Source organism: Octodon degus, unplaced genomic scaffold (genome assembly GCF_000260255.1).
Source record: "Octodon degus isolate 3935 unplaced genomic scaffold, OctDeg1.0 scaffold00019, whole genome shotgun sequence".
NCBI lineage: Eukaryota > Metazoa > Chordata > Mammalia > Rodentia > Octodontidae > Octodon > Octodon degus.
In genome coordinates this window covers 4102246-4124373 of record NW_004524595.1, presented here as the reverse complement: position 1 = coordinate 4124373, position 22128 = coordinate 4102246, and the positions used below count along the sequence as shown (strand labels likewise).

General features: G+C 35.0%; 1 protein-coding gene across 4 annotated transcripts in view; it reads left to right on the top strand.

Moving 5' to 3' along the window:
- The window catches only part of Babam2 (BRISC and BRCA1 A complex member 2), a 506746-nt gene that overhangs the window by 146356 nt on the left and 338262 nt on the right, over positions 1–22128 (top strand). The gene's annotated exons all lie outside the window — the stretch shown is intronic.

Genomic DNA, 22128 nt, shown 5'->3' with positions numbered 1-22128 from the left:
ATATATATATATTGGCAGAACTGGGGATTGAACTCAGGCCCTTATGCTTGCCAGGCAAGCACTTTTTCTACTGAGCCATCTCCCCAGCCCCAACACATATCTTTAAGGAGTCCTTTTTCTTTAAATTTGTTAGTCCCAGAAAGCAGAGTGCTCTGCTTAATACTGTTCACTAAATAAATGGTGGTTACTTGTGAATTCTTATCTCTTTTCCCTTACCATGAATAACTGATAGTTATGGTTAATGGCTCATTAAAAATCTTCTGTTAATTCACCATCTTAAGTTTAATGTTTATGAGCAGAGATTCTCCTTGTTTCTCTTAAGAAGATAAGAAAGAAGTGAAAGTGCTAGTAAAATATCAGAATTATTTTTGGGTGACATCTGTATCTCATTGAGTAGGAGATGAACAGTCTACTTTTGAGGACAACTTTGTTTTAATAGAAGAAACTAGATTTAATGTTAAAAGAGAAATATTGTGGCATATCAATACAATGTATTATTGTATGGTATATACTCTTGTGTAACATTACTATATTTCTAGTAATTGTTGGCCTTTTTGTCTTCTCTGCAATTCCAAGAGCACTTTGCAGGTGGAGACTATCATTTTATTCATTATTGGTTTTCCAGCACCTATTTGTGATACCAGATGCCCAGTAACTTATACAGTAAGGTTTTATTTTTTAATGGATGAGTGCACCTGGTGTCATTTAAAATCACACAGAAATTCTGATAGGTTAGTGATTGTTGGGCTTATGGTAATCTGAGTCTTTGCAGAAGATGAAAGGTTTACCTGGGTCTTTAAATAGGGATAGGGCTTAGAAGATAAATAGAAGAGGGGGATACTTAATGTATGTAGGTGGGGTATACAAAGAAGTATCATGTGCCAAGAATGGAGTAATGGAAACAGTGACCAACCAGTTGACTTAAAGTAGAGCTTGCATAGGCAAGTAGAAAATACAGTTACAAGGGCTAGCGAGATAGCTCAGTGGACTAAGCATTTGCTTGGGCAAGTGCAGGGGCCAGGGTTTGATCCCTGGCACTGCATGCCATGCTGGCCCTGCCCCTGGTGCTCTGAGCTGGTGATGGAGTCCAGACATGGTGGTGCATACCTGTAATCCCAGCACTAGGGAGGCTGAAAACAGGAGAATCACTATGAGTCCGAGTTGTGCAGTGAGACCCTGCACAAAAAAAAAAAAAAAAAAAAAAGAGAAAATACAGTTGCAGAGACAGATGGAGGTGCAATGTTAAGAAGTTTAGAACACAAGATAAAGATTGTTAATGGCAAGTTTGTGTTGTGGTTTTAAGAAGTTACCAGAAACTTCCTTTCCTCCCTCCTTAATGATATGATTTAGTAGCACATTAAAGCTTTTGGGAGGTTTTCATAATTTCAAGAATCATTGCATAAATTTTTGATGTTTCTACTTGTTAGCTATCTGCTATGAAGTGTACTTCTAGGCAAGTTATGAACTTAATGTGTAAGTGCTGGTTTTTCAGGAGACTATATTTTTATTATGCATTTAAAATGTACAATAAATTGTTGATTATATTTTGTCAAGATCTTGAAATTATTTCTTATTCTGTGTTTATTTCAAGGGTAGTCTTACAGTTACCCTTTTGGCATCCAGGGTTTTAGAAGGACTAATTAAAAAATAAAACAACTCTTAGAACTTTATAGTATTATTGGAAAGGTATGCAAAGAGAGTTACTGCATATCCTATATTCAATTTCCCTTATTGCTGATATATTATGATGGTATATTGTGACAAATAATTAGTCAAAATTAACATAACTTTATTAGCCAAAATCCAGACTTTCCTCATATTTCTTTTGTTTTCCTCTAATATCTTTTTGCAGTTTCAGGCATGTACACAGAATACCATGTTACATTTAAGTCCTCATGTCTGTTTCTCTGTTGGTTCTGAAGGTTTCTCATACTTTGATTTTGATGACCGATTGTGGAGTGATTGGTGAGATATTTAATTGGATGTCCCTCAATTGGAATTTGTCTGGTGCTGTTCTCTCTTATGGTTATATTGTGGTTGTGTCCTTTGGTAGGAAGACCTTATAAAGATACACTGCTTTCTTCATGTGATATCAAAGGAACATACTATCAATATGGTTTTTTACTGTTTATAGTGGCTTTGATTACCTGGCCTCAGGGAGTGTTTGTTAGGCTTCTGTTTTTCTATCTTTTTGGGAGGGAGTCACTGTGTTCAACTCATATTTTAGCTATAGAGAGTTAGGGTCTTTGTCTTAGAAGGCAGAACATGCACAAAGTTCTTTAGGGTGGGCCCTGCCTACTTAATTATTTAACCTACTCTATCTATGTGGACTTACAGATACTTGTTTTTTGTATTTTTATAATATAATATGGTATTAGATGTTTTGTTATCAAATTGTTCCAGCTTTGGCTATAAGCTCTTTCAGCTGGCTCCTACTTTCCTTTGACATACAGACCATCCCACTGTTGGAGTTTTGTTTGTTTGTTGGAAAATTCTTACTTTCTGGTTGTGTGAGATCCTCTAGGGTCAACTTTTATATAGCCTATTTCTGCTCTAAAGTCAATTTTTTCCAACTAGCCTTGATTATTTTTATTGGAGAAAGGTAATGCAAATCAACATGAGTGGAAGGTATGTTTGTTGTGAGCAGTGTATCATTGCTTTTAGGTCTTCTCAATACACCAAGAAAATCTATATAACTATACTTATGTATATATGTAATCAACTGTATCCCAATTAAACAAAATATGATTTGTATAACTCTAATCTACTGCCACGTGGGTCATTGTAACCCATATTTGTGTATGTTCTGATTATTGCTCTTTTGTGATGTTATTCTCATCTCCTTATTTAATAGGTAATTCCTTCTATGAATATAGAATTGTGTCCTAAATTTAAGCCTGGTACTAGAGATACAAAGGTGCATGATTTATTGAAATAACATTTCTTCATTAGCTGTTAAATTAATACCGATTGGTGGAGCTTTTGCTGGTGTTAGTCCAAACTTTTAAGAACTTAGGAGGACTCTGAGTGGCCTGCAGGATGCAGGAGAGCTGCGATCTGTGCACCCAGTGTGAGCAGGTGTGGAGCTTTCCTTGAGCCATTTAAGTACTTTGGCAGACTCTAGGAGGCTTGTGGGACTCTATCTGGGTGATTACTGGGAGCTTCAAAAATGCCAAAACACAGGAGCAAAAGGCAATCTCAATTGTCTAGCCCACCTAGAACAAATCCAGGAGACAAAGAGATACAAGAACTGGAAATCACACACCTGAAATCTCTGAAATGATAGCAAATGAAATAAACAAACAAATCCATCAGACTATAAAATAATTAAGATCAGAAAGAATCGGTCAGGTCCAAAACCAAATGACAACAACCGTGAAAGAATTGCTCAGCACAGCTGAAGAGGATATAGATAAAAAATAGAGGAGAATATAAAAGTGATGGAAACACTGAATGGACAATACAGGAAAGAATTAGAATGCATGAGGCATTCAAACAAACACCCAGGAAATTCAGAGCTCCATTGAAAGCTAGCAAAACCACTTGGATGAAACTGAAGATAGACTTTCAGACCTCAAAGACAGTGGTGCAGCTAATAAATGTGAAAGGAAAGATTTCTTAAAACTAATAAGGAACCAAAAAAACCCCCCAAAAACTAATAAGGAACCATGAAATAACAATTCAGCAGCTAGAAGATGACTCAAAGAAAAAAATAGAATATTAAAAGCTGCTAGAGAAAAGAAACAGATCACCTGCAATGGAAAGCCCATCCGAATTATGGCAGATTTCTCAACACAGTCCATCAAATCAAGAAGAGCTTGTATTAAAGCATTTCAGGTCCTAAAAGAAAATAACTTCCAATGCAGATTGATGCACCCTACAAAACTATCAAATTCAATGGAGAAATAAGATCTCTTCATGACAAAGAACAATTGAAGAAATTCATGACCAGCAAGCTGACCCTACAAGAGTACTGATGGATATTCTAGAAAGAGACAGAAGTGATCACAGCTTCAAGAACAACATAAAGAACCACTAAACAGAGCAAGATGGCTCAGTAGAATAAGTGCTTCCCTGGAAAACACGAGGGTCTGAGTTCAATCCCCAGTTCTGCAAAATAAATAAATAAATAAATAAATAAATAAATAAATAAATAAAAAGATGGAAAAATTATGGGACCTATAGCAGGAAAATAACACAGCAAAGGTAAGCCGATACATATCAGTTATAACCATCAATGTAAATGGCCTTAATTTATCAACTAAAAGAAACAGACTAGCAGAGTAGATTAAGAAACAAAATCCAGCAATATGCTAAATATGAGAAACACATTTAGCTCACAAGTAAATTCACAGACTAATAGTCAAAGGATGGAAAACAATCCTCCATGCCACAGGAAATCAGAAAGAAGCTAGGTTAGCTATCCTGGTTGCCAGCAATATCAACTTCAAAGCAAAAATCATTCAAAGAGATAAAGAAGGTCACTACATACTTGTTAAGGGAAAACTCCAAGAGGAAGAGATAATAATTATGAATATATATGCACCCAATGTAGGAGCATGACATACCCACCTACATAAGATAAATTTTGACAGACATGGAACATCAAATAAGCAATAATATAATAGTTATGGGGGACTTTATCATACCACTGTCACAATAAGATAGATCAACTAGGCACAAACTAAGCAAAGAAATAACAGAACTAAACCAAACTTATGAAGAAATTGACCTGGTAGACATTTACAGAGTGTTTTACCCAGCAACAACAGAATACACATTCTTGTCAGCTGCATATGGGACATTCTCCAAAACAGACCATATACTAGCTCACAAAGCACTATTAAATGAATGCAAAGGAATTAAAATTATCCCATGCATACTGTCTGACCACAGTACAATAAAACTAGAAATTATTGATAAACTACAAAAACACCATAAACACATGGAAATTAAATAACAACCTCCTAAGAAACCAGTGGGTCACAGATGAAATTAAAAAATATTTACTATCAAACAAAATTGCAGATACAACTCACTGAAACCTCTGGGATGTAATGAAAGCTGTCTTAAGAGGAAAATTTATAGTGGTAAATTTGCACATTAGGAAAACAGAACAAGCCCAAATAAACGATCTAATGTTGCACCTATAGTCTCCTAGAAAAAGAAGAACAAGTCCAGCCCATAGCCCAAAGAAGGCAGGAAATTATAAAGATTAGAGCACGGCTGGCAAGATAGCTCAGCAGACTAAAGCGCCTGCTTAGGCAAACTTAGGCAAGTACAGGGACCGCGGTTTGATCCCCGGCATTACATGTCATGCCAGCTCTGTCCCCAGGGTGGGCTGAGCCAGCCAGGGTCCAGGTGTAGTGGCATACACTTGTAATCTCAGTTCTGGGGGAGGCTGAAAGCAGGAGAATCACCAGGAATCTGACCTGCATAGCGAGACCCTGCAACAACCAAATACATTTTTTAAAAAAGCAGAAACTAATACATTGGAGACAAAGAAAACAATACAAAGAATAAATGAATCAAAGAATTGGTTCTTTGAAAGAATAAATAAAACAGACTACCCCCTAGCAAACCTAATCAAAAAAAAGGAAAGAAAAAATCCCAAATTCATGTAATAAAGAAAGAAAAGGGCAAAGTCACTGCAAACTGTAGAGAATTTCACAAGATCAAGACCTGCTTCCAAATCTTTATTCTCACAGCAAAGAAAATAGAGGAAATAGAAACTTTCCTAGATACATATGAAATGCCAAGGCTGAGTCAAGAAGATATACAAAGTGTGAATAATCCAATAATGAGAAATGAAATAGAAAATGTAATAATAATAAAAAAAGCCTACCAACAAAGAAAAGCCCAGGTCCCAATGGATTCACAGCAGAATTGTTCAAGAAATCTAGAGAAGATTTTTTTTCAAAGTTTTATTGATAAACAGATAGCAATGAGACAGTTTCAAATCAAATCGGAAGTACAGTTTCAACAAATAATACACTGCATATATTCTTCTTAGTGGTTAATTGCTGTACAAGAAGTGGACTTGTGATCCTATTTACAAACACCATTAGAACAAGTCATTCTATTCATTAAGAGAATGCAACTATATATCTATCCTAACCACTTTGAATACACAGATACAAAATGGACATTCATCTGTATACCCCATTTTTTCTAAGTTCCGTTATTGAATATTATAGGTGTGTAAACTCAGCAAAATATTCTAAAAGAGTCCAGTAGCCCATAATAGCATTGGGTCTTCTGTTTAACTGGCAATGTCAGAAATTATTGACCTGAGTCCCCCACAGCTCAACATAACAACATGGCTTTATTTCCTATATTTCGTCTTCATACTTTTCTACTGGATGGTTAAGACCAAGGTAAAGCAGGACTTATGCAACAAGAGTTGTAGCTTTTTGGTCTGAGAAGGTCAGTGAAATGCCCTCAGGATTTATCCTGAGATCCTGTACCTCAGATTGTAGAACCTTTGTCAGTGCAGCCATGTGGATGAGTCATGGCCATTGCTTGGCCAATGTGCTCTCTGTGAAAGCCTGAGAGAGTGTCTTCTCCCCATGTGACTCTCCTTAGGCACACTCTATGTCATCGATCACTTTCCTCTTTGGCCCCATAATCTTCTTGATCAGAAAATTTGGGACACTACCGAGGTACATGACGTTACAGTACAAGTTCTCATATGTCCTGAGTCTTAATTGACCTTAGAAGGTTAGGGCCAAAATGTTGGCATTCCTTGTAGCCCTCCTTTTTCTCTAATTTTGGTCTGCAAACTTACATTGTTAACCATCCAGAAGACAAGCTTATTGTTATTATCAAACGATTTAGGCTATTAAGCTTAACCTCACTATCTAGAGAAGATTTAATGCCAACTTTTCTCAAACTCTTCAATGAAATTGAAAGGGAAGCATTTCTCCCAAACTCATTCTTGGAGGCAAGTATTACTCTTGATTCCAAAACCAGAGAAAGATCCAACTGAAAAAGAGAACTATAGACCAATCTCTTTAATGTATATAAATGCAAAAATCCTCAGTAAAATACTAGCAAACAGAATGCAGCAAGTCAAAGTATATTATACATCGTGATCAAGTAGGATTCATTCCAGGAACGCAGAGATGGTTCAACATATGCAAATTCATAAATGTAATACACCATATCAATAGAACCAAGAACAAAAACCACATGATCATCTCAATAGATACAGAAAAAGCTTTTTGAGAAAGTCCGACATTCATGATAAAAACCTTATATAGAATTGGAGTGGATGGTCTATATCTTAACCTGATAAAAGCCATCTATTAGAAAACCAACTGACAACATCATACAAAATGAGCAAAAACTGAAGGCCTTCACTTTAAAATCAGGAATAAGATAAGGATGTCCACTGTCTCCACTCTTATTCAATATAGTTCTCAAAACATGAGCTAGAACAGCTAGACATGAGAGAAAAATAAAAAGAATAAGGATGGGAAGTGAAGAAGTGAAATTATCATTATTTGCAGATGACATGATACTCTACATAGAGGACCCAAAAGACTCCACCAAGTTTTGTAGATTTAATCACCAAATTCAGGAACATAGCAGGATACAAAATCAATACCCAAAGATCAGTAGCATTTTTGTATACAAACTATGAACACCCTGAGAGAGAAATTAGGAAAACCACACATTTCACATTAGCATCCAAAAAAGAGAGAAATACTTAGGAAGCAATCTCACACAGGATGTAAAAGATTTATACAGTGAAAATCATGGTACTCTGAGAAAAAAAGATTAATAGGATTTGAGAAAACAAAAAAGTATTTCCTGCTCTTGGGTAGGAAGAACCAACATTGTGAAAATGGCCATGCTCCCAAAATTGTTATACAGATTCAGTGTAATCCCAATTTAAATACCATTAGTATGCCTCACAGAGCCATAGAAAACTTTCCTCAAATTCATTTGGAACCATAAGAGACCCAGAATACCAAAAACAACCCTGGGAAACAAAGGAAAAGGAGGAGTTATCACAATCCCTGACCTGAAATTATAAAGTTACTGTGATAAAATCAAGATAGTACTGGCATAGAGACAGACCTGAAGATGAATGGAACAGATTAGAAGATGCAGACACAATTGCAAACACAGTCAGTCCCCTTATCTTTGACACAGGGGCCAAACATGCTCACTGGAAGAAAGATAGCCTCTTTAATAAATGGTGCAGGAAAAATTGGCTTTCCATATGACAAAGGATAAAGCCAGACCCATGCCTATACCATGCACAAAGCTATAGATCAAAGATTTAAATATTAAAACAGAGGGTCGGTGAGAAAAATAGAAACACTAAATCTTCTGGAGGAAGATGTGGGTGGAAATCTTAAAGACATAGGTGTAGGTAGAGAGTGCAGAAAAGCCAAACTGAACAGGAAATACTTCAAAGAATCAACAGCTGAGATCCCATCTTTTTGAAAAGTTTATGCACTTCGACGCAGCTCTCCAGCAGAGTAAAAAGAAAACCCACAAACTGAGAAAAAACATTATAGCCAACTATCTCTCCGACAAAGTCCTTCTATCTAAAACATACAAAGAATAACAACAACAACAACAAAAAAAATCAGGTCCCAAATTCAAAGACCCAATCCAAGAATGGGCATCTGAGATGCATATACACTTCTCAGAGGAAGAAATACAAATTGCAATATGTAAATATATGAAAAACGTTGAATGTCATTGGTCATTCAAGGAATGCAAATTAAAACAACACTGAGATTTCATCTCACCTCAGAAAGAATGGCTAACATCAAGAAGTCAACCAGTAACACATGCTGGAGGAGTTGTGAAGAAAAAGGAAACCTTCTGTACTGCTTGTGGGAGTGCAGACTGGTACAACCACTATGGAAAACAGTGTGGAGATTCCTTAAAAAGCTGGGATTGGAGATCCCATTCTATCCATTTCCCTCCTGGGTGTTTTTCCAGAACAACAGAAAATATCATACCACAGTGATATATGTGCACCCGTGTTTATAGCAGTGTAATTTGTCATAGCCAAATCCTGGAAACAACCCAGATGTCCATCAATTGAAGAATGAATAAAGAAGATGTGATATTTTTATACAATGGAGTATTATTCAGTTGTAAAACAGGATAAATTTGAGTCTTTTGTCAGTAAATGGACACAACTAGAGACCATACTCTTAAAAGAAATAAATCAGACATGCATGTACAAAGACCATATTGTCTCCTTAGTGTGAGAACTTGAAAGAGAAAAATGGAGTCTGAGAGGTACAATAGATACAGGGAAAAAGAAATGAAGTTATTTAAAAAGAAATAGTTACTGAATTGAGAAGGACAGGAGAGGGAGTTGGGGAAAGAGATTTATCTAGCTATGTAAGCAGGATGGTTTCGACAACTGTACTATACATTTCTGCTGCTCAATGGAAAGGAGCAGATAATTTGTTTTGTCTTGTTTTTTCAATTGTTTATACTTTTGTCTTCTTAATTTCTTTCTTTTTTTCTTTTTGGGAATTTTAGCACAGGGAGTCTACAGGATCTACAGGATTCACTGTGTAGATTGGACTCGTAGTGATCCTCCTTTTACAGCCTCCCAGGTGCTGGCATTACAGGCACGTGCCACTGCACCCAGTCCTAATTGCTGTCTCAGTGCACCCCAGGGGTGGGGCTGGCAAGGCAGGCCCAGGAATCAAACTCCTGGCCTCTGTGTCTGTGTTAGCAGGTGCTTTAATCAGCTAAGCTATTTGTCTAAGCAGGTGCTTTAATCTGCTAAGCTATTTGGCTAGCCGTTCTTCTTAATTTCTTATACATTTGTTTCTTTTTTTCTTCAATTTTACATGCATATATCTGGCAATATGAATAACTGGTTGGAAGACAACACTATGTATTACAACAAATACTGTGAAATTCATATTACTTTGTTAAGTGAAATTCTGTATCAGTTGTATTTTTTGTTTTAATTCTAATTTGTATGCTTTTTAAAAGAATAAATTAATATCTATCATACTGTAGGTAATTCTTCCTTTCCCACAGTTAGGAAGTGGAGAAAATGTAGCTACAGAATGTTATGATCTGAGGAAGAATATTTCTGTGACTTAAAATAGAAGAGTAACAATGTCCAGATGAATGTGAAATTACTTCTGGAAGGGAATTTATATAATAAACTGTGGTGGATGTGACAGAAAATGAAACTAAATTGTCTTAAGTAAAAAAGAAAGAAAGAAAGAAAACAAAAAGGGTTTCTTGTTCACATAGTAGGACAGAGCAGGGATGGAACTAACTGGGAGCATGACTAGTTTAGAGCTTAAACAGTGACATTTGGGCTTTTCTCTGCTTTCTGTGAATGCTGGCATTGTCTCCAGCTTTTCACAGTATCTTGTATAGCATACCATGAAGTCATAAAGAAGAGAATGTCTTAGAATTGACACTTGTTTGTCTTCACCTGGGTCCTTGCATCTGTGAACATTCTTGCTCTGAGGGATAGAATGTGCTGATTGGTTTAGCTTTGTACCTGTATTCCATTCCTTTCACATGTATTGGTTTTGTGACCATTGAGCTTCACATCTTTATTTTCTAAACTTGTTATATTATTACTGTATAAAGCTTCTGTGTTAAACTGAATATAAGGGGTTGGGGAAATAGCTCAGTGGCACAGCATTTGCCTGGCAATTGCAAGGTCCTGAGTTTGATTCCTGTTTTGTTTTGTTTTTTAAAGAAAAGAAAAGAAAAGAAAAGAAAACAAAAACTGAATATATTCAGTATATGAAATTAATCAATGTACTTCTTCAGATTGAGAAAATTCAGTTAATCCTCAACAGGCTGCATCTACTTCTAGACACATCATGATAAAATTATAAAAAACTAAAAACGATGAAGAAAATCTAAAAACACCCAGATTAAATTTAGCAACAGTGGAAGACAGAAGGTAGTTCAGTGATAACCTCAATGTGATGAAAGAAAACAACCCTCATTTAAAATTCCATATCTAAACTCAGCAGATTAAAGTGCCAGTTTAGGCAGATGCAGGGACTAGGGTTCTATCCCTGGCATGCTGTGCCAGCCTCACCCCCAGGGTGCATTGAAATGGAGAAGGCATGGTGGTGCTTGCCTGTAATCTCAGCACTTGGGAGGCTGAAAACAGCAGGATCACTATGAGTCTGATCTGTGTAGTGAGACCCTGTACTAAGTACATGAAAAAAATTTCAATATCGAGCAAAAATACTCAAGAATTTTCATGTAAACAGAAGCAGAGAGTTTAGTATCAGCAAATCTTTAATTAACACCCCCACCCCATGCTGTCCGTGGTAGAGGATTGAACCCAGATCTCTGCTGCGTCTTCAGTCCTTTTTAAAATTCTTTTGGGTCTCACTAAATCACTTAGTTGCCAAGACTGGGCTTGACCTTGTGATCTTCCTGCTTCAGCTTCCTAGAGTGCTGAGATGATGTATGTGCTGCCCTGGCCAGCTAAATGAATTCTTAAGGGACAAGGGGAGAAAAAAATCTCAGGTCAAAGATGCAAAAAAGAATGAAAAGCATGATATAGTTAAGGAAAATGGCAGTGAAGAGGGTATAAAATTGAACAACACTCAGAGGGTGTTTAAAGTGGAATTGTTTTATGTATTTTGTGAGTATGTCCCCAGTGTACTTTATTTTTTAAATTTTTTTCCCCAATGTACTTTAAGTAGGCAAATATTAAAATGCACTAAACTTTTCTAGGGAGTGGGCAAGTGGATTACTATCAGATGAAAAGGGAAATTTACATTAAAACTTGGCTTGACAAGTGGATAATTTCTACTTTTCTCCTTTTTTTGTATTGCTGTGATTTTTTTTATGGATGCTATTGGAATATATTGATGTTTCAATCCCATCTTGCAGACATTTGAATTTATTTACTTAATCAAGGATAAAGCCTTGACAACAGTGATTCTGAAAAGCTAGTTCTAATATCTTAGCAGAGCTGAGAACTATAGATAGTAAAAATGAATATGAGTAAGCCAGATGTGAATTCTATTCTCAGGACTATTGATTAGATCATGCTGGCCAAGATCCCATGCATTTGTTTATTGATAAAACTGATAATATTAGTACCTACTTGACACAGCTGTTGTGAAGAATGAAGGAAATATTATTTGAATTTAAGAGCAGAGACAAAACCAGAGGCATGGAGGCCAAAGTGACCAGGGGCAATATATAATCATAACTAGGGAGCGTGCAGCAGATGGCTATATTTTTAAGTCTTCTAGTTTCCCTTTGTAATTCAGTGGCTAATTTTGATTTGTGACCTTATACGTAATCTGTTGATGGAAATGAGGCTTTACACTTATTGAAACCCCTAAGATTTGGAATTATGTTTTCTGTGTTAGCTATAGGGATGGGTATATTAAAAGAAAAGGACTCAGAAAATTTTGAATCTAGTTCTACTGTATGTTTTCTCCAACATTTTTAAAAGTGAAAAAAAAAAGAAAAAAAATCTAAGCCATTAAAAATCATTTTTTAGAGAAATTATCTGCATCCGGCTGAAAATTCTATGCCAAGCTGCAGCCCCCACATGAGTTTTGGAGAGCCAAGATATTTAAACCTGCAAAGTAAAGTGCCAGCTCAACCCTTACACTGGTCTGATGTAATCCTTTAACCACAGAGTGGCTTATAACCCAGCATTGAGAATGACTCAGTAGACCTTGTATACATTTTTAAAAATGTTTTTAAGCTGTTGGGATTATGAAAATACCAAATAAGTACAATATTATTGTAAGCAAAACGTTCAACACATTTAATGTATTTTCTTGAATATGTTTCAAGAACATTTATGAAGAAGCCAGATTGAAAAGTGAAAGTCTGGATTATTATAGAATTTTTAAAAAGGATAGCTAAATTACTTAGAGACACTGAAATAGCCTATCAGGAGATCTTTAGTCATATGAAAATCAAAAGAGCCCTTTCAGTGATTAAAAATTAATTTGTAAAAGCGATTGATAAAACAATTAGATTGAGTTTGCATATTCAAGAGCACATTTTCAAAAGGCTATTTCATTAATTTGAAAATATTTCCAACCTTAATGTGAAGTTTAGCTTAGTTATCTTGTATGGTAATTATTTTTTAAAAAACAAAATTTATTCCAATGAGGTTTGATTTTAATTTAAAACTATTACATTAAAAGTGTAAGTTTTCCAGTTGCTTTACTTTCAACCCCTACAGGTACTTCTTGTAAGCCTAAGTTCACTAAATGTACACCAATTAAATTAAAAGCATCTTAGAGTAAGGAAAATAAGAAATAACTACTTCAAATATTTGAATTTGTATGTTTGGATTGATCCATGGATTGAGCTGAGTAGAAATAATTTGAGAATTAGACTTATATTGAATGTGTATTTTCTAGTTCGTAATGAATAAAGCATAGGCAGCTTTATATTTTACTGAATCAGAAAGTCTGTAACTGTAATTTCCAAACTTTTAAGACTAAAAATAAAAAGTTGAAATACTATCCATTAACTGAATGGCTTTGACTTGCTGAAGAGAGCCTGGGCACATTTCTTTTCTATTTTATTCTTGTTACTTGTTTTATGGACTTTTAAAATTTAATTATTGTTCAAGTTGAAATCTAAACTTTTGTGCTATTTTATAATGTGGCCTGTGAAAATGCTTGCTTCACAGATGTTTATAACATTTAGAATAAAAGATTAATGGAGGTTTTGAAAATGAAATTCTTTATTTAGCCAAATTAAAGAATTAAGATCCATGAGATTGCTCCTTTCACTTTTTAGCATCATCTCATGTTTGTAAGCTTATAGCACATCATTTTTAGCAATCAAAGGGTTTGTTAATGTAATTTGTTGATATATTTTTTAGAAGTTAAAGCAATTTGTAGTGGAAGAAGCAGGTTTATTCTGTAAAATTAGCACACACTGGAAATTGCTGATTGTATCCTCGCATAGTTTTACACATTCATTTCTTTCTCTCCATTGTTGAAATTGGTAAGTGGGTATATGTCCTAGATCTCTTTCATCTTCAATCACCTGGAGCACAGCCACAAGCCAAATTTAATCTGTCTCCCCATAATCAAAATTTCAAGTGATGGGAAATAGTTTTCATTCATGTAATGCCTTATTTTATAAATATGAGATAGTGAGGCATATTTAGTTTTTTCTTCGGTGATATGTGACTGAAGATTAGAATTTTTAGTGATACTAATTATATCAAAATGAGACAAATATGTATGTAAGAGATAAAAAATCTATCCACAGCAATGGAGGAGTTATAAAAACTCAGTATCCTGAAGTCTTTTTTTAAAGAAAACAGATACTTAAATCCCCTAATAGCATCATTATTTCTAAAAAACAGTAATATCATATGTTCTCATATGAATGATCTTTATTCATCAGGAAAGATGAATTATATTAAATACAGTTTGTTTTAAACAATAACAACAGCAACCAAGAGTTGACAGTTTGGCACTTGAAGAAGTGAAGAACTAGTTATTATGGTTGAAAACACACTATTGTGACTAATCTTAAATTCCTGTCAATAATATATGTAATGTGTATACATTGAAGATTAGAGTCATCTGTGAAAGTTAAAGATATTTTACTTTATTAAGAATAAATGGGAAATAAGACATAGCATTAGTCAAATATTAATATGCATAAAATGTACTGTGTAAATTATGTATGGATCACAACTTTAAAACATAATTGAATTTTGATAAAATATACTTTACAATAAAAATAACACATAATTTGATGTTTCATAATGATTCAGAAGCATTTGAGGTTTTTTTTTATAGCTTTAGAATTATTGTTACTAACCTTGGTTATCATTTTGTTGTAGATGCATATAGAATTGATTAGTGCCTAGTTCCAGAGCAATGTATGACACTAGAGAATTTTCTCTGGATTAACAAAGTCTGAGTGGTAGTCATAGAGAGTCGCATAAAGAGATTTAGAAGAACCAGTGTGGATACATTGATCGAGTGGCTGCATAGGTAGACCTAGGTTTACCTGTGTACACAGGCATATGTATTACTGCTAATTTTATAATGGACATTGTTATACACGTACACACCAGTTTGTGACATGTGCAGCTACTACCACAACGATAGAAGCTGCAAATGGAAGGAATTTGATAAAAAATTACCAAGAGGAAATTGGCTCCAAGGCATAACGATTTTGGCTGGAGAAGATAGTGATCTTGGCACAGTGTACTCTCTATTTCCTTGTGAGAGCTCCAAGATTAAAAGAATTAGCTACATAGAGGCAGATGCTTGGTAGTTTTCTGGAAGCACAATTAAAAGGTTTATGAAAAACAGGAAGATCAACATCTCATGCAGATTTTCTTGAACGAGGATCTGATTTTATGTGCTATTTTGTGTCCTTTAGACCTTGTCTATTGATCCCTGATAATTTTGCTTATTTTAATAACTTTTAAAAAACATTTTAAAATATACTAGCCTTTAAAAAGAAATGGTCTTAGAATTCTTGTAAGATAGTTTTCAGACTGTTCAAACTTTTAATAATCAATGACTTTAATTAAATTAGTCATATTGCGATATTGTATTTTCAGAATTGCTGTTCAATTTTCTTTTGTCTACTTCTGCTTATGACTACCAATAAACTTGGCTTCTAGTAGTTCTCAGCTCTTTTGACCCCAGTAAGTTTTTGGATCTATTATTATACCTAACTTACAGTAAATTGAGTACTGATGATCTTTCAGTTGAAAAATAAATTGCATATCCACCTTGAATAACTCATAATGTCCAATACAGTATTTTCACAAAGATAAATAAGGCAAATGTCCACATTCTGAGATAGTTTTTATGGTCTCATAGAAAGAAAGTGATATAAAATAACTGTGATTCTTGGACAGTCATTCCTTATGAATATTAGTGGTGTGTTGAAATTGAAAGCTTAATTTTTATCTTTACTTTGCAGTGACTGAGAAACTCTTTATTCTGTTACATTTGGCTTATGTAATATCAGTCAATACCTGGTGCAATGTACATGAATGAAAGAAGTATGGAAAGAACTAAATAATCTGTTTAGGAAATGTCCTAAAATCTTAACTTAGAGATTATAGACAGAGATGTCTGAGGGAGCCAGTCAAAACAAAAATGAGGGAAAAAGATATAAAACAGAATTAGTGGAGACTGTGACCTACTGAAATGTGTATGCCTTTTCTAAAGATTTTCAAATAAAAATTTTGTATGGGTCAAATAAAGCATGTCTTCAGGCTGACGCTGCCAATTTGCAAATGCTCTGTAATTCCTTAATATTATTGGAACAATCATAAAAACATTTGAGTGAAAAGAGGATGATTTAAAATTAAATGCAAATAGATATGTTCAATTTAAGATTGATCACACCATTTAGCAAGCTATTTGCTGCATTTCTTCTGGGGCATTAATGACATTAAATCAGGGATGATGTACTCTCAGGAGGAACCTGGAAGATATAGATCTGGGCAGATGAGGGGTCAAGTTTAGCAAAGTTTACTGCTGCAGTAGAAATAAGAATTATTAGCTTTCTGTTTTTAAAGTTTATATGGTCCTTTCCTTTATACTTTTATCTTTGCACCCAACATATGGGCAGCCTTGGATTCCAGGTATTAAACATTGTTAGAAGCAGGTTGAAGGTTTGAAAAGCACATTCTTCACCTTCTTGGGAAACTTCTGTGGCAATTAATGGGAAATTCTAGTGCGGGAACTTTTAGCCATTTTTAGGTCAGTGGATCTTAAATGAAGGTCTAGTTCATTTATGTGAAATTATTTGGGCCTTTAATTACAAAGAAAAAAAAACTTTTCAAGAGAGATAATTAAATTTTCTAGATTTCTGCTGTGCTAATTAAAAGCCTAAACACAATTCCAAAGTATGTAGTGATAGATTTTGTAGGGGCAGAGAATATCTCACCCCAGGCTCATTGAGTCAGGGTTGCCAAGGGCAGGGATCTAAAAAAAAATTGCCTTTTTCAGATACTTCCACAGTTGTTCTGATGAAAGCAAGTAAGAGAGACAAGGTTGAGGTGGTTAAGTTTCATGCATGTGCTTTAAGAGATCAGGTTCCTTTGGCCAGTAAAGGTAGCATGTTGATGGTGTCTTCCAAAAGTATGTTTTATAAAATGGCACTTATGTAGAAAAGATACCCTCTTTTTGATGCTAGTGAGTTGATAATAGAAATTCGTGGCTTGAGATTTTAGAGTGTTGTTAAAATTCTAGAAGAAGTTCATTGGATAGGTGTATATTTATGATTATTGGTGAAAATTTTGAAACATATATTCTACTTTTTTTTAGTCAAATGTGAGGACCATCACAGCTTGAAAGAATAATAAAGTGTGAGTTTTGAGGCAGGAGAGGGATGACTAGTTTGAAAAAATAAAAGTTGACCAAAAGAGGGCCGGCCAAATAGCTCAGTGGATTAAAGTGCCTGCAAGCAGGTGCAGGGGCTGGGAGTTGGATCCCTGGGCTTACAGAACTTAAAAATTCAGAGTTGTACTGAATTTTTGGTGCTATGGTTAAAATATTTTTTTCTCTGTGATGTCCATTTGCTATTGACTTTTTGTTTCCATAGCCACGTAGTTGCTCAAGTTGCTTTCTCTGTGACTATAAAATTATATTTCAGTTCAAACTTTATATTTTCCTCCCATAGGAAGAAAACAGACCATTATTTCTCATCAGTCCCAGGGGATGTCTTTATTTTTAACTTGGTTTGATTGAGTTTGTGTGTGTAGATGCATTAATCATTGAGGCAAGGTGTGCAGGAAATATTGATGAGGTTAGGCAGTCTGGACCTATGGAGCTTTAGCTGGAGGCCTGACTCAAAAGCTATGCCTGGGAATGGGGAGGGGTGGTTTCCTGAAGGAAATCTAGCTGTGGAGAGAATAGATGTTGGGCATCAAACAGTGGATTTGTACTATATGTAGGTTTAGGTCAGTGATATAATATGGACTTGGAACTCAGAGATGGAACATTTAAGGAGGAGTACAAAGACATTGACAGCTCTTACCACTTTATATAGTATACTTTGTAGCTATCTTTTCATTAATTTGTATACTTTGCTTTTTTTTTTTTATCATACTCCTGTAGGTCCATGGGGCTGTTTTATCAGGAAGAGCCAGTGGTAGTCTCCTTTTCTGCTGGGCTTTCCCCTGTTCATTTACCCACAAACTGTGTTACAAGAACATTGGTGGCTTAAGGCCACTGAGCAGGAAGGTTCATAACTGTCATTTTGACTAAAAGGAGGAGGGTGTGGTAAATACTGCAAGTATGGAGTTTGATCTGTGCCACTCAGCTAAGGTGAAGGCGAACAGCTAGACAATACAAATCACATTAGCCTGAGAGCCTTGTCTGGCTAGGAAATTATCCAGAGCAGCAGGTCAGAGACCATGTGTCAGAGCCTTCAGATGTTGCTGTAGTTATACTTCACAGCATGGCTGGAGGTGTTTGTTTTATATCTTACACTGTACTGCCTTCCCATTCCTGTGGGTCGCTTTGTGATTATCACAGTGAGAAGGAAATGAGGATCTACCATACATCTGATCCTGACCAACGCATGAAAAGTCCCACTTCTGTGAGGATGGCAATGTTTTCTTTGATGTATTACTCACTTTCAGCTCTAAAATACTTAGTGTGAACCAAGAATCGCTAAGCTTGAATGCTTTTCACTACAATTTAAAATGTACACTTTTTGGGTTAGTTTGTTTATTTGTTTTGAGAGTTTGTTTATTTGTTTTGAGATAGGTTGTGTTAAGCTGCCCAGATTGACTTTAGATTCTTCGGTTCAAGTGATCCTCCTGTATCAGCCTACCTAGTAGCTGGAACTATGTATAGATGCTTAACACTGTGCCTGGCTCTTCAGTGCAATTTAAATAATTTGTTCAAGTTTAAAATCTATGGGCAGAAGTGGAATCTTTAATGATCTCAGTTTGAAACCCCTTTAAGATATTTTCTAATGAAAAATCTTAACAAAAGTGTTTGCTTTAACTAAATGATTGCAGTTAATTTCTTGTAAAGAAACAGAAGAACACATTAACTTAAAATAAGCTCATACTGTTGTTTCTTGTAGTACAGCCAGGAAAAACAGTAACAAGCTGTCTCCTTCAAAATCACATCCCTGGATGATATTCGAGCAACCTGGAAAATTTAAATACATCCCCAGGAAAAACAATTTGAATTAAGTTGAAATCATATTTGTTAATTTTCTTTTTGGAATTGCAGTATTACTACTCCAGGTCCCCATGGCTTTGGTTAGGTGTGTGGCATCAGTGGCTGAGGTAAACAGCAATATGCATATCAGAACTGTGGCTGATCTGGGGTACAAAAAGCTTTTTAATGTTTGTGGTTCATTAATCAAATTTCAGTTTACACTGGCATTTCATTGTTCATTGGACTTCATGCTAATTATTCATACTTTTTGAGAAACAATAGATATAGAATTTGGGCATTTGGCTTCATAGATTTGGTATTTTAAATATATCATTTAAAATTTCGTGAATATAGATAATCTCTATATAAAGAATAGAACAAATTTAGTTATTATTCCATCTTATACTCTTCAAGGTATTGGTATTCAGTAATTTTGGTATTGCTAGTGTTAGTTCTCTTTTACATGTTGAAGACAAGATACCATTTTTATTGTCTGTTTGGTTATAATATTAAGAAAAGGAGTAAGAATGATGAAGGTCCTTATCCTTTGAAGCACGTGTTTTCTTTCCTTTTCATTCCTGTCCCACATAGGGGAGTGTCAAAGATAGAAAGGAATCAATTTACTTTACTCCTGCTAATAAATAAGACTGGGCCATGAGATACGCTTTAGTATTTTTCCTTCTCTATTCTCTCTCATCCTAGTTTGCTCCCATCTACCCATCAATTTTAGAGAGAGAAACATGATGTGGAAATGAACTGGGTGATCCTAGGGACAGCTAATTTTGAAAGGCAGTCTACTTAACATTTATTTTAGATTTAAAGTTGGTTTATCTATGGAAGAAACTAAATAAGTAAGGTGTGCCAGCTCTAGTGATTCTGATACTCTAGCACAAAATTGAGATGATGAAGAAATTTGGAGTGATGTAGCAGTAGGTTCATCTCTTGGTAGAAATTTGAAGATACTCTAGAACTTTTCTGTTAGATGTTTTACTTGTCTAATAGTTGGGTGAGGCTATCTAGTCAGTGACATTTTGACAAATTCATACTTATAGTTCCTTACTTTGTCTTTTTTAATTTTGAGTTTTGTTAGTATGGTTACAAAGTCATGGGCAAAGGTTACTTTTCAGCTATTATGGTGTTCGTGTATTTTGCCTAAGATGCTATCCTCGACCTTCTCAAGAATATACAACTATTGTGTTTCTTATTGATTTGAGGATCAAGATCACCACATTACCATTACTAGCCAGGAAATTTTTTCTGGTTGTAATCTACTATATGAACTGATATGTTTTTATCCTCCAGTTAAACAAAAAGTCTAACACACACACACACACACACACACAGCCCTAGAGAAATCACTTGTTGGTTGAAAGGTGGATCATTTCAGCAACATGCATTTGACTTATTTGTCAGTTATATTTGCTAAGTAGGTGTAAGAACTTAACTGCATTTCTGAGACAACTTTCACTACTCCATATTAATCCCAGAAATATTCCTTTTTTTTTTTTTCTTCTGTTTTTAGGACAGGGTCTACAGGGTCTCATTACGTTGATCAGACTCATAGTGATTCCCCTGTTTTCAGCCTCCCAAGTGCTGGGATTACAGGCATGCGCCATCACGCCCAATCTCAATCGCCTTCTCCCCGGGGCCTGGGGTGGGGGCGGGGGCAGCATGGCATGCTGGGGATCAAACCCCAGCCGCTGCGCTCTGCCTAAGCAGTGATTTAGTCCACTGAGCTATCTGGCTGGCCCTCCAGAAATATTCCTATATTAGTCTATTACCAATTAATTTGGGTACTGGAGATTTTTTTTTTTAATTAGTTTTTCCTGAGTTGTAAAAGAGTATAATCAAGAAAACTTAGAATATCAAAACAATTACAAGTCTCAGGTTCAATGGACTTGCCCAAGACTAAAGAAAATTATTAGCATATTTGAGGAGAAAGCCACTGAGGATCACAAAATTACCCCATTTAACTTTTTGTTCATCAATATTTATTTCTTTGAGTGTATTACAAAAAGTACACAACATTCTTTTCCTGTCTTACTCTATGTTGTTGTTAGTCATTGCATCTTTTTGAGAATAAAATTCCAAAACTTTTTCTGCAAATTAAAACTATCACTATATGAAATATGATTGACAGTGTTGTTGCCATTTTTGATAGCCACATGACTATAAATATTAGAAGAAGAGCTATGTGGAAGAGGAAGCAAACCTGCCTCACGTAGACCTAAATCTAGCTTCTCTTTAATTCAGCTTCCCTTTCCTATCTTCAAAATCATGTTACATTAACTCTTTTTTAAATGAAGAAACTAAGAAAATAATGTTTAGAACATTTTGTGTAGATTACTGTAGATGGCATATTGGAAGAATTATATTACATAACTCTGTGCTAATGCATGTTGTAGATGCTCATTGCAAGTGATACTCAGTCCTCTAACCAATACGTCAATTACAAATTTATTTTTGTTATTATCTTTTATATTCTCCAGATGAAGTGACATTTGAAAACTACATGCTTGTTCAATTACTGTTCTTTTAGAAATGTAAAATGTCATTGGTCATTTCCTAAGACTCCCTGTTCAGATTCATGTAATACAAAAGAGTTTTGGTTGAGACAAGCATAATAAATTTCAATTATTACAACTGTGACTACTGTCATAGCTAAATTACAATAGCTTTTGGAAAATGTTTTATGAGGTTTGGAATATAAGCAATGAAAAGCATAAAGTTACTTGAAGCATACATTTATGGAGAGATGAGGGTGACTGGTGAGGCTAAATTGTGCAGTGATTTGTTCTCTAGAGGGATATGGAATTAGCTAACATTTAGTTGGTTAGAAGAGACAGTTGAAGTCTGATCTCATAAAACATGTGGATGGCACATGGGATGGAGTTTCTTAAATGTCAAGATTGTAAAATAGTTTGAAATGAAATGGATTAAGTATCCCATTCTGTGTAAAAATTTTATATTTTTCATTATGAAGATATATATATATATA